We start from the raw sequence: 14,046 nt of genomic DNA on the forward strand, positions 1-14,046 counted from the left end.
CCCTTTTTTGAGACAGGTATTGAACTGAATCCTCACTCACTCATTTCTGCGTGCACTCTACTAAATAGCTTTATTCTTATTCCACACATGGTTCTTTTATTTAATACTGTTGCCTCGGCATCAACCCTAAAGCCCAGAATTTTCTTCCACCATGGTTAGTTGTCTGCCATATTGATGTCTTTTTGTTTCCACAGATATTCTAGGCATGGGAATACCTTACTACTCAATCTGAGATTTTGTTACCAGTTTTCCCTTCTTTATACCCATTTCCCCACGCCCAGCAGTGAATGACTAAGTGTCTGTCCAGGTCTGCCCCTCTACTTTTCCCAGAATGCCATTCACACTTTTTTTTTTTCAACCTTGACCACATTGTACAGTAACATCTAACATCTAAGAGCCCTTTCTACAGTGGGTGGTTTTGGTCTTTTTATACCTTTTTCTCAAAGTCACTGATGTTTGTCCCTGTTCAATGTGTAGCATTGTAATGAGAGCCCACCAAATCCTGAGTGTCATTTTGTTGTCCCTATTGTAGATGAAATAGTGATGTAGAAAAAATCTAGTAAATTCTGAATGCTTTTCCACGTAGACTTCTCTGGAATGTGAACACGACTCTTTGGTTAATAGTAAATGCTTAACTGTAGTCCTGAGTAGGTGCATTTCTGTCTGTCTCAATAAATTTTGATTTGTCTGCAACACCTGAGTGTGTGTATTTTCTCAGCTTGCATGTCTTCTCACAAGCCGTGGCCATGCTCAGTCTCTGGAGGACAAACCGCATGGGCAGTCAGGGGCTGCTATACATGGCGGGGGAGGTAGACCAGTTGGTAGTCCAGCCTGCCCTGGCCCCTCTCAGTGCACCCTGTGCCCACACTGTCTAGAACCACATCTCCTAACTCCTATGTTTGCAGCTTTTACACTTTGTTACTTCATTTTTACCTATCAGATTTCAGTGTTGTCATCCTGTTGACAACCTTAAACTTTTCCAGTTCTGCCTATTCTTTCCCTCCCATTAGTTATTCTCCAATTCTCCTAAAGAAAGGAAAAAGAAAAGAGAAAGAAAGAAATTCTTCTTTACAGGGAATTCTGAGTTTTCTTCAGTTCATGGATTAACATACCAGAGGCTTGTCAAACATCAGAAAGCACCCAAATTGGAACAGGAATTATTTCCTTTCCAGCTTTATCCACATTCGGGCCAGTGTGCCTATGACTTAATTATACCCTGAGTGAGTAATTTCGCCAAAAGCTAAGGTAGACACTGTCTTATGAATAATTCTGTTCCTTTACCCCATGGAGTAGATTTTACAGACAATTTGTGGATTGACAATTCAGGGAAAGGTGCTTCACAGGTCCACAAAATAACTAATGTTAGCAGAACAATGACCAATACGAACCCTCCAGGGTAGTTTCAGGACACATTAAGGGAAAGTTGGCATTTGCGGATACTCTCCAAATCCATCTCAAATCAGCACCGTTGTGCAGGTCAGCTACCACACTTCTCCTCCAGCTGTGACTTCACGGATGCCATAGGGGTTCATTTAAAGGTCAAGCGCAAACGAAGGAGAGCTGAGCCAGAGCTCCAGCTTTGGTAATACATGGTAATCAAGAAAGTCATTGCCCCTTCTCTTACAAGGATCACTCATTTGTATGATTTATGTGGACAAATTGATTCAAGGAAAGGGGAAGATTTTAAAATGTATTCACTCTGCAAGCCTTTAGAGATGGAGTGACGCATGCCATTGTGGGCAGGGCCCACACTGAGTTCTAGGAGTATCAGTGTAAATAAAATGTGGTTGCTGCTCTGTCAAGTTACCTCCTTGATAACTTCTCTGGCCCACTTCTCTTTGACTTTACCTGATTTCTCTGGACGGTACTATATATGCCACTGGTTTCAATCATCTTCCCTCCTCTGAGAAGCCCCCAGTCTATAGCTTGAGTGTGCGTTTTGACTCCCACTCCATCCTGAAGCATCAACTGCCATTTACATAATTTTACCCGATTTTCCCAATGATATCTCAATTCCAAACCTTAAACAATGAAAATGATAAAATGAAACCTAGCATGAATGTGCCTAAGGCAGCGTGAGTCAGCAGGGCTGTTCTAAAAAACATGAGCCATAAAGGCAAGGACTGATCATTTTCTCCCATCAAAATTAATAACATCATAAACAAACTGAAAAGATAAACAAGACACCCAAGAAGATACTGGTGACATAAAACAGATGAAGGATTAGTACATAAATTTTTTTTAAGCTCCTAAATCCCTAAGAGAAAGACAGCTCAACAGACTAATGGGAAAAGATAAAAACAAGCAACTCACAGCAGATGGACAAATGGCAAGGAAACCATTCGTAATCTCACTGATGATCACACAAACACAAATTAGAACAAGGATCTATCATTTTTCACTAAAAAAAATGTTGAGTGTTGAGAATGTGGCATAAAGAACACCTGCACCCTGTATAGTCAGAACACCCTCAGGGAGGGCAGTTTGGCAACAGCCACTGATATAAGAATATAAGCCGTAAGACCCCGTAATTCCACTTCTCGGTAAGTACTACTAGACAGGGGAGCAGCGCATAATTTACAAAGGACATGGGAATGTATATCCACTACAACATCATTGATAGAACAGGCAAACTGCGACAGAACTCAACATCCATCCATGAGGAACTCTATTCTGGAATATTATGCAACAGTCAAAAAGAGTGGTGTAACTTCACACGCTAACTTCACAGTTAGCAAAACTTCTACAATATCAGTTGTGCGAAGAAAAAAGTTTGGGGGTATGTAACATATGGAACGAAATATCGAAAGTATGGAGAACAGTACAAGGCCTGAATGGACACCCACTAAATTGGTAGCAGGGGTGACTTCTAAGAGCAGGACTGGGATTGTGTCTATAGCCAAGAGGGACATCAGCCTCATGGCCATGTTTCATAATTTTTAAAAAAAATAACACAACCGGGCGCCTGGGTGGCTCAGTGGGTTAAGCCTCTGCCTTCGGCTCAGGTCATGATCTCAGGGTCCTGGGATCGAGCCCCGCATCGGGCTCTCTGCTCCGCAGGGAGCCTGCTTCCTCCCTCTCTCTCTGCCTGCCTCTCTGCCTGCTTCTGATCTCTGTCTGTCAAAATAATAAATAAAAAAAAAAATCTTAAAAAAAAAAAAAAAAAAAAAATAACACAACCAATACACTAGAAGGTCTTAGGTCATTTCGAAGCTTAGTAATTTAAAAATAATTCATCAGCTTCCTCTTTGCAATGTCTCCCTCATGATTTCAGGAATGGCATCATCATCTCTGACCTTCTGCCCCAGCCTGTATTATGCCCCTAGATTCTGTCTGTTCATCTTTCTAAATATCTTTTCATCTGTCACCACCACCATCATGATTCTGACCCCCATCATCTTTCTCAATCGCACCAGGACGTTTTTAACTAGTGACTCTGCTTTATCCTTACCCAGTTCCCGCTGCCTCCACAGGAGTTTATTCTCAAGGAAAATCTGATCATGCCACTGCCCTACTTAATTTTTAAAGTTTCCCCTCACTTTCAAGACCTAATATAAACTCCTGGACTCGGCAAACAAACTACTTTGTAATCGGTTCTTTTGTATTTCTTTGTCCCCTTGCATTCCTCACTTCTCACATTCTACTTTTTTTCCTAAGCCCTTCCACCCTTCTCAGCTTCAGCCTGTTTTCTTGATGGTTCCTTTACCTGAGATGCCTAAGGGACTCAGCTCGATTATTCCTCCTCTGGGAACCCTTCTCAGTTGCTCCCAGCAGAACCAGGTATTCCTCTTCTCCTCTGGCCCCCTATGTACCTCCAACATTGTGCCTTGTGTCATATCCAATTCTCTCACCAGGAGAGCAATAGATGGAGCCCTCTTCCTCTGCTGGTGGGAATGCAAGCTGGTGCAGCCATCGTGGAGAACAGTATGGAGATTCCTCAAATAGTTAAAAATAGAGCTACCCTATGCCCCAGCAACTAAACTACTAGGTATTTATCAAAAGCATATGAAAATGGTGATTTGAAGAGACACCTGCACCCCAATGTTTAGAGCAGCAATGTCCACAATAGCCAGAATGTGTAAAGAGCCCAGGTGTCCATAGACAGATGAATGGACAAAGAAGATGTGATATATATAATGGAATATTAGTCATAAAAAGGAATGAAATCTTGCCATTTGCAAAACGTGGATGGAACTAGATGGCATTTTGCTAAGTGAAATAAGGCAGTCAAAGAAAGCCAAATAGCACATGATTTCACTCAAATGTGTAATTTAAGAAGTAAAATAAAAAGATGATCCTAGGAGAGGGAAGGAAAAATTGAAAAAGATAAAAACAGGGAGGCCAACCAGAAGAGACTCTCAAGTGCAGGAAACAAAGGTTACTTGAAGGGAGGTGGGCAGGGTGATGGGGTAAAGGGGGGATGGGCACTAGGAGCATGTAATGAGCACCGGGTGTTACATGCAAATGATGAATCATTAAATTCTACCCCTGAAACTAATAATTTTTAAAAAGCAAGAGATGGAGCAAAATGGCAGACTAAGAAGCTCCAATGTTTCATTCCCCCACAGAAACATTTAAAAACACCCAAAACTAAGATAAAGTAGTAACGTCTCTGTAAAAAGAAGTCTGTAGCATCCAAATGAACATCCAATCAACAAAAAGCCACATTCAAAATGGTAGGACATTTCATGGTGTTTTTGCTTGCCCAAGACCACTATCTTCCCAGTGCAGCACTGTCTTAATTTAGAGCAGATGGCAGCCCAATTTCCAATTCCATAAAGAACAAAGGGAAGAAAACACTTTTTTTTTTTTTTCAATATTCTAACCTGTCTGGAGGCAGCCAAAAGACCTGGTCTCTGGCTTACTTAACTCAAATTCCAGACAGAGATAAAGGACAGGCATAGCTCATGAAAGATGCAGAGGGATTACAGACCCGCAAATACCTAGGACAAGAGATCATGGGTAAAAGGCAGACAATAAACCGTCTAAGACTCAGAAGAAAAGCTGAAAGGAGACTCTTTGGGAAATTAAGACAGTCAAAACCAGCTATGTACGTGGGAGAGGGGGAGTCACACACAGGCCCAGTAAAGATGTAGTGAGGCAAGATGCATGAGAAAACCTCACATTTCCACCTTGGGCTGATCCCAAACCTCAGACATGCCCAGTTAATTAGCGAAGGACTACACTGGCACAGATCTAGTCTACAAAGACTGAGAGATATAGTTGTTTTTCTCAAATGCCCTAATGAAAAACAAAAACAAAAAGTCACAATGTACATAAGCCATCAAGACCCATTCAAAGGAAAAAAACAAAGTGGCAGAAATTGTTCCAGGAGAAGCAAAGCCAATGGACTTAGAGGACAGAGGATTTAAAGCAACTTCATAAATATGCTTGGATAGCTAAAAGAAAACATGAGCAAAAGACTATGAAAATCAGGCAAATGATAAATGAACAAGGAGAAGACATTAAAAAAACCCAATTAGAAACAATGGAGCTGAAAAATACAGTAACTAAATAAAAAATGTCACTGGAAGAATTTTAATAGCAGATCTGGGCAGGCAAGAAAAAAAATCATTGAACTTGAAGATAAGACTTTTGAAATTATCAAGTCTGATGAAAAGAAAGAAAAATGAAGAAAAGCCAACAGAGCCTAAGGGATTTCTGAAACTCCATGAAGTTGACAATATACATATTATGGTAATGGCAGAAGGAGAAGAGAGAAAAATGTAGAGAGATTATTTGAAGAAATAATGGCTGAAAATGTCTGAATTTGAGGAAAGCATGGATTTATATATCCAAGAAACTCAGTGAGTGGGAAGTGTAATAAATTTAAAAAGAGAAATACAGCAAGATACATCATAATCATATTTTGAAAGTCAAAGCCAAAGAGAGTATCTTAAAGCAACAGGAGAAAAGGGACTCATCACATACAAGGGATCCTTTGTAAGATTATCAGCAAATTTTCCAGGAGAAACTTTGGAGGCCAGAAAGCAGATTCATAAAATTATATCTTAAAAGAAAGAAAATAAAATCTTATCACCCAAGAATTCCTTAACTGGTAAAAATGTCCTTTAAAAATGAGGAAGAAATTAAGATATTCTCAGATGAAAACTAAGGGGGTTCACCACTAGACCTGTCCTACAAGAAATGTTGAAAGGAGTCCCTCAGGTTGACACGAAAGAATGCTAGACAGTACCCCAAAACAATATGAAGATACAGGATTCTCTGGCAAAGGTAAATACATGGGCAATTATTTTTTAAAAGTATTATTGTAATTCTGGTTTGTAACATTTTTTATTTTCTAAAGGATTTAAAAAACAAATGCATAAGAAGTCATTATAAAGCTATGATAATGGGTATATAATATATAAAGATATAATTTGTGATATTAATATCATAAAACATAGATTACTAGCAGAATGGATTGAGAAATAGTAATGACAAAACATGATCCAACTATTTGATAGCTACAAAAGACTCACTCACTGGAGATATGGAAAAAAAAATAGTTTGAAATTGAAAAAATGGAAAAAGATAATCCATAAAAATGGTAACCAAAAGAGAACAATGTGGCTACACAGATATAAGAGAAAAAGAATATCATCAGAGAGTGATGAACGGGTTAATTTGCCAAAACATCCAACAATTATAGACCTACAGATACCAAAAATCACAGTACCAAAATAAATGAAAAATACTGGCATAGTTTAAAGGAGAAATAAATAACTCTATAATAAATGGAGACTTCAGTAGCTTACTTTGAATAATGAATAAAATCAGACAGAGTATGGGTTAGAAAGAACTTATACAATACCATCAGCCAATGGACCTAAAAGACACATACAGAATACTTTACACAACAGGAGCAAAATATACATTTTCCTTACACATAAACATACTTAGGATAGATCACATATGAAGATGCAAAACAAGTTTTATTGTTTTAAGATTTTAAATTGGATAAATTTTAAAAGATTGAAATCATACTAAGTATCTTTTCTGATCACATACACTGAAAACAGAAATCAGTAAACAAAAAGAAAACCAGAAAATTAAAAAATATGTGAAATTAAACAACACACTCCTAAACAATCAATGAATCAAATAAAAAATTACAAAGGAAATTAGAAAATATCTTGACACAAAAGACAATGAAAATGAAAACATACCAAAATTTATAGGGTGCAATGACAGCAGGGGTGAGAGTACAAATTATAGCTCCAAATGCTTATATTATTTACCCAAAGATCTTGAATCAACAACCTAACTTTACCCCTTCAGAAACTAGAAGAAAAAGTAAACCCAGAGCTAGCAGTTGATAGGAAATAGATTAAGAGCACATAAATAAAATAAAGAATAAAAAATACAGACTATCAACAAAAACAAAAGCTCTTCAAAAAGATTAACACAGCTAAGAAAATTTAGTTAAATTGGCTAGGAAAAAAGAGAAAAGACTCAAATTACTAAAATTAGAAATGGAAGTGGGGGAAATTACTACTGATTTTATAGAAGTAAGAAGTATTATAAGAGAGTTGTGAACAATTGTATGCCAACAATTGAATAACTTAGCTGAAATGGACAAATTCCTAGAAACACAGAACCTCTGAAGACCAAATCATCAAGAAACAGAAAATCTGAATAAACCTTTAACAAGTAAGGGTACTGAATCAGAAATCGAAAATCTCCCAACAGAGAAAAACTCTGGATCATGCTGGTGCACTGGCAAATGTCACCAAACATTTAAGGAAAAGTTAGTATCAGTCCTCAAATTCTTTCCAAAACACTGAAGAGGAGGTAACACTTCTTAACTTTATCTAAGAGGCAAACATTACTGTGATACCAAAGCCAGACAAAGACACTAAAGGAAACTATAGACCAAAATGCCTTATAGCTATTCATTTAAAAATCCTCAAAAGAATATTAGCAAACCAAATTCAGAAACATATTAAAGATTTATAAGCCATGACCAAACTATTTATCCTTTAAATCCAAGATGTTTCACCATATAAAAATCAATCAACATAATGTATCACATTAACAGAATGAAGGAAAACAATCACATGATCATTTCAAATGATGCAGGAAAAATTTTTATGAAATTTAACACTTTTTTTTAAACAGTCTATAAACTAAGAACAGAAGGAAACTACCTCAACATAATCATATCCACAGATGAAAATCCCATAGCTAACATCAGACTCAATGATGAAAGACAAAACTTTTAGCTTATGATCACAAATAAGACAAGGATGTCCACTTTCACCACTCCTATTCAACACAGTATTGGAAGTACTAACCACAGCAATTAGGCAAGGAAAATTAACTAAAGACAACTAAATAGGAAAGAAAGAAGCAAATTTCTGTTTGCCAATGACATGATCTTAAACACAGAAAACCTCAAAATATCCACAGGAAGAATTTAGGATAAAATATTTGAAGGAAACTGTAGAGTACAAAATCAACCCACAAAAATCAGCTGTGTTTTTATACACTAACAATGAACAATTTGAAAAGGAAATTAATAATTTCCTCTACAATAGCATCAAAAAGAATAAAATACTTACAGGAGTAAACTTATCCAAAGAACAAAAACTTACACACTGAAAGCTACAAAACATTGCCAAAAGGCATTGAAGAAGACAAAAGAAAAGGGAAAAACAATTAGTGTTATCGGTTAGAAGGCTTAATAAAATTAAGATGTCACTATTACGCAAAGTGACCTAGAGATTTCAAAACAATCCATACCATCATCCCAAAGATGGTGGGGCTGTATTTTCTTTTTCAGAAACAGATAAATCTATCCAAAAATTTACACAGACTCTCAGAAGACTCTGAATTGCCAAAACAATCGAAAAAGAAACAAGCTGAATTTACACTTCCCCATTTAAAAATGTATTACAATGTCATGGTAATCAAAATAATGTGACATATATATACATATACATATACATATATATATATATATATATATATATATATATATATATAGACAAATGGAATAGGATACAAAGCCCAGAAATAAACCCTTGCATATATGACTAAATGATATTCTCTGAGGGCACCAATAATATTCACTGAGTAAAGAAAAACACTGAATGGGTAAAGAACAGTCTTTTAAACAAATGTTGATGGGAAAATTGGATATCCACTTGCAAAAGAATAAAGTTGGGTCTTTTCCTTATACCAGATACAAATATTGTCTCAGAACAGATCAAAACCTAAATATAAGAGCTAAACCCATGAAACTTAAGAGAAAACAGAAGAGGAAAGTTTCTTGGCATTAGATTTAGCAATGATTTCTTAGATATGCCAAAAGGCACAGACAACAAGAGAAAAAAAAAAAGATAAAAGGAACTTCATCAAAACTCAACACTTTTGTGCACCAAGTGATACTATCAACACAGTGAAAAGGCAACCCATGGAATGGGAAAAATATTCACAATCATATAACTGATAAGGGATTAATATCCAAAAGATAAGAAGAACAGCTACAGGTCAACAACAAAATAACCAAGAACCCAATCATAAAATGGGCAAAGGACTTGAACAGGCATCTTCCCAAAGAACATATACAAATGACCCATAACCATGTGCAAACAGGTTCAACATCATGAACCATTAGGGAAATGCAAGTCAAAACCACAATGACATATCACTTCAAACCATTAAAGATGGTCATTATAAATAATAAAAATAATAATTAATAATAATATACTGTTGGCCAAAAATTGAAGAAACTGGAAGGTGGGGATGTAAAATGTTGTAGGCACTGTGGAAGACGGTGTAATACTTCCCCAAAACAATGAACCATAGCATTACCACACACTCTGGCAATTTTACCTCTAGGTATACGCCCCCAAAATGGTAACCAGACATCTGAACAGATCATTGCACAACAACACTCACAGGGGCATTAGTCACAAAATGAATGAATTCATCCAATGGATGAATGGATAAAGAAAAGGTGAACATTCTGATATATGTTCCAATTTGGATGGAGCTTGAAAATGTTATGCTACATGAAATAAACCAAACACAAAAGCACAAATATTATATGATTCCAATTATACCAGGTATGTATCTGGAATAGTCAAATTCATAGAGAAAGTAGACTAGAGGTTACCAGGGACTGGGGAAGTGGATGTAAAGTGAGTACATAATGGAGGCAAAGTTTCTGCTTTGGATGATAAAAAATTTCTGGAGATGGGGGGTACTGATGATTGCAAAACAATGTCTATATACTTAATTCCACTGAACTGTACACTTAAAAATGGTCACAACACTGAACTTTATGTTCTGTATATTTTTTAATACAGTAATAAAATAAAGCAGGAGATGTCCTATCCTCTCATTCTTCAGTGCCCAACACAGAGTTACCACTTACTGTCTGTTAGATGAATACTGAATACAAGCAAATGGTAACGGGAACCAAAAAAAAGACTGATGAGTTAATTCTGCCTGGAAAGATTTTAAATAAAAAAAAAAATGAAAAACAGAAAAGATCTCATATAAAGGATGACATTTGATCAATACCTTCACACAGGTTGAATTTCCCCATCAATTCATAGTTTGATTTTTTAACAGCTTTATTGAGGTATAATTTACTTAGCATAAAATTTATCCATTTTAAGTGTGTCATTCATTAAATTTATAGAGCTGTCAACCCCATCATAGCTAATTTCAGGAGATTAACAGGAAAGTACATGCCCAGCCATAGTCCCTTCTCCTTTCCCATCCTGAGCCCATGTAATCACCACACTGCTCTCTTGTCTCTAAAAATCTATTTGTCTCTTCTGAACATTTCATATGAATGGAATCCAGTAACATGTGGGTTTGTATAGGACCACTGATCCCCAGTCCATCATGTCACTGGGTTCTACGGCTCATGGGTTTCAGGACTAGAAATTCAGATGGCAAATTTGATGCCAAATAATGACTTGCCAATTTTCTCAACCAAGGGTCTGGAGACTCTCAATAGCCATTAACCGATGCTCTCCCAAATCAGAAGACTATCCTCTTTTCTTGATGTTGTTGTTCGTTTTACTATTCTATTCTTTCTTGCTCTCTTTTTAAAAAAAGACTTAGGTACCCCACGATTATATAAAAGTGTTTTCTTCCTACTGTTTTTCACAAATTTGAACTCCAGTCATATAAAACTAAGCTTCATTTTTAAAACCTCTAGTACTAATCACATTCTGGCAAAAGAAACAATGAACCTAATTAAAAGCTAAGACAGTTCTTCTGGAAGTTCTGGTCGTTTCTTAGAATAGAGACCTGACCAACACTGTTTCTGTGGCTTTTGGAGTGGGCTTTCGGCAGCTTTTCCTTAGCCCCTGGCCATCTGGGCTTGTTTTCAAAACCCAACTTAATAGCCTATCAACCCAAGTCTCCTCCGTGGTTCACATTCTTTTCCCATGGAGACAAACCCTGACTGGAATCATCCTGACACGTGAGGAAGAGCCGTACTGCTCCAACCGGAGCTGGACACACACACTCTGTCTCCGATGGTTCCAGTTCGACCTCTGCACGTTTCAGATCATCCCAGGGTGACTGGTCCAGGAGCTGCTTGTCTCAGACAAGCTACCTTGTCTCAGACAAGCCTCACAGCCTCACAACAGTCCTGCAGGGAGATATGAGGACTCTTCCTATTGCACAGAGAGGTTAAGCAGCTTGTCTCAGGCGACACAACCAGCAAACAGCAGATCAAGGATCTGCACTCAGGATGGGCTCTCTCTAAAGCCCGAGTTCACAACCCTTGTGCTGTTGGACAGCGTGCTCACAGAAATGAAACGAAGATAGGTAAATAAAACAAAAGGGAACCACACACCCACACACAAAATGGACCCTCTGGACCCTGGGAGAAGTTCTGGCAATACACCAGTTGGCAACATGTGACAGCTAGCAGGGACAAAGCACTGTCTGATGATGAAATCACACCCTGTTCCCCAAGTCATGGTTTCCATGTGAGAACGGTGGACAGACAGAGGGTGGCGCAGCCCGGGCTCGGCATGGAGGGAACAGGCTCATCTGAGTGCAGGCCATTATGAACGGAGACTTTTACTGGCTCTCTGAGATTCCTCAGGCGAGTCTCTTCATTTCTGGGCCTCAGCTTTCGCACCTGGGGAATGAATGGGCTGGGCGGACAGGTCTCTGCGGCCACACGATTCTGTCCTCACTGGCAGCTTCTGGGGCACACCATCTCCACACATCAAATCCTCACCCTGGGGGTTTCTGATTTCTGTGGCTTGAGGACCACAGAGCCTCACCTGTTCCTTAAACGCCCAGCTGTACTGTGTGGCACAGCTTTCTCTTTCAAATTGGGTACATGAAGATGAATTCTGCTTGGGATTGCTTCACACTTTAATCACACGCTGCCCTCCCCTCGCTCACTTGATCTTAGCCTCCCTGTGGTTTCTTCGAGTCCAGAGCTCAACTTCACAGCATGCGGGGCCTCATTCGCCACAACTGCCATATTTCACTTGTGGCTGAGTGGAGAATTCATTTCATTTCACTGTTCAGTCTCAATAGCACAAATATATATTCAGGGCTGACATATTTTCATTATGGAAAAGCCAGCCGCTCAAACAGAGACGCTGCCCATAGGGATTAATGAGGGGAATGGTTATTTATTCTGCCTCTTGACATTTCGTGCAGAATAATTCCCGAGTTGTTTTCTACTCTAATAAATAGTTCCCCAACAAAGGATCTTAGCACTTTGGATGAGCACCAAGCCAGGATTTAGGATCTGACTAATGTTAACCAACAGCAATGAAGCCACTTCCCAGAATCACATTTAGTGTAATGATAATACACAGTATCACAGCCAGCTGGCCAAGGAGACAGCTAGCGACTGCTAACATAAGACAGTCCCTCCTCACATGAACCAACTGTACCAGTCAACTCTGAGGAGAATGCTGGGGACAACCTGAAATCCTCCAACCCCAAAATAAAATATCTGGCCTGTCTATAGGTTCAGTCAACCACTTCTGTTAAAAAGAAAATATTCTGGACCATTTTTGGTCAAAAGCTTGTGGTTCCCATTTGCTTCCCTTCAATTTACCAGCACCATCAGCCCTGGTCTGCTTTTCCATATTCATTCTTTTGCCCTCAACCTACTGTACTTTTACACTGCAGTAGTTTTCTCTATTTCTGGAATACTCTCACTTCTTCCCAACTCTACATTTGACTATTCTTCACATCTTTCAGGTGATAGTCTACCCATCTCTTATGGTTCCTTTAGATCACCAGAAGGGGTCATTTCTCCACTGTCCCCCAAAATCACAGCCCTGAGCCTTTTGGCTGGTGCATGCTCGGAGAATGAACTAAATACACTTTTTTTTGTTTTTCAAAGATTTCATTCATTTATTTGACAGACAGAGATCACAAATAGGCAGAGAGGCAGGCAGAGAGAGAGGAGGAAACAGGCTGCTTGCGGAGCAGAGAGCCCTATGCGGGCTCGATCCCAGGACCCTGGGATCATGACCTGAGCCGAAGGCAGAGGCTTTAACCAACTGAGCCACCCAGCTGCCCCCTAAATACACTTCTAAGAGCAAGAACCAAGTCTATTTTTATGCAACTTACCCAGCACATAGTACAGAAAAGATGCTCAATAAAAACTCACCTTGAAAGAACCATGAAACAGAGTAATAAGATGGGGCCAGTCATGGACTGGAACATCCCCTTAAGGTCCCAAGGTTCAAGGAAATCATTGTGAACTCACACATTTAAAAAACATTTTGGAAAGTCCCATGCTACATGAAAAAAATTAAATAAATTAAAATTAAAATTAAAAAAAAACATAAAAAACATTTTGTACTCTATTAGTTGGGTTCTCCCCTGCCCCCAAGCAGAGGGAATTTCCAAACTATAGCACCACCTCTGTTGGTATTAAAATTGCTAGTTCTAGACCCAATACATTGTTACCCCCACTCCACCATTTCTGACCTGCAGCCTATCTTGTGTGTGGTTCTGTGACACATTTGGGCCTGCCCCTTCTGGGCTGAGATAGAAGGGACAATGTGGGGGCATGGACCCCAAAAGCCCACA

Source organism: Martes martes, assembly GCF_963455335.1.
Source record: "Martes martes genome assembly, chromosome: 5".
In the NCBI taxonomy this organism is placed as follows: domain Eukaryota; kingdom Metazoa; phylum Chordata; class Mammalia; order Carnivora; family Mustelidae; genus Martes; species Martes martes.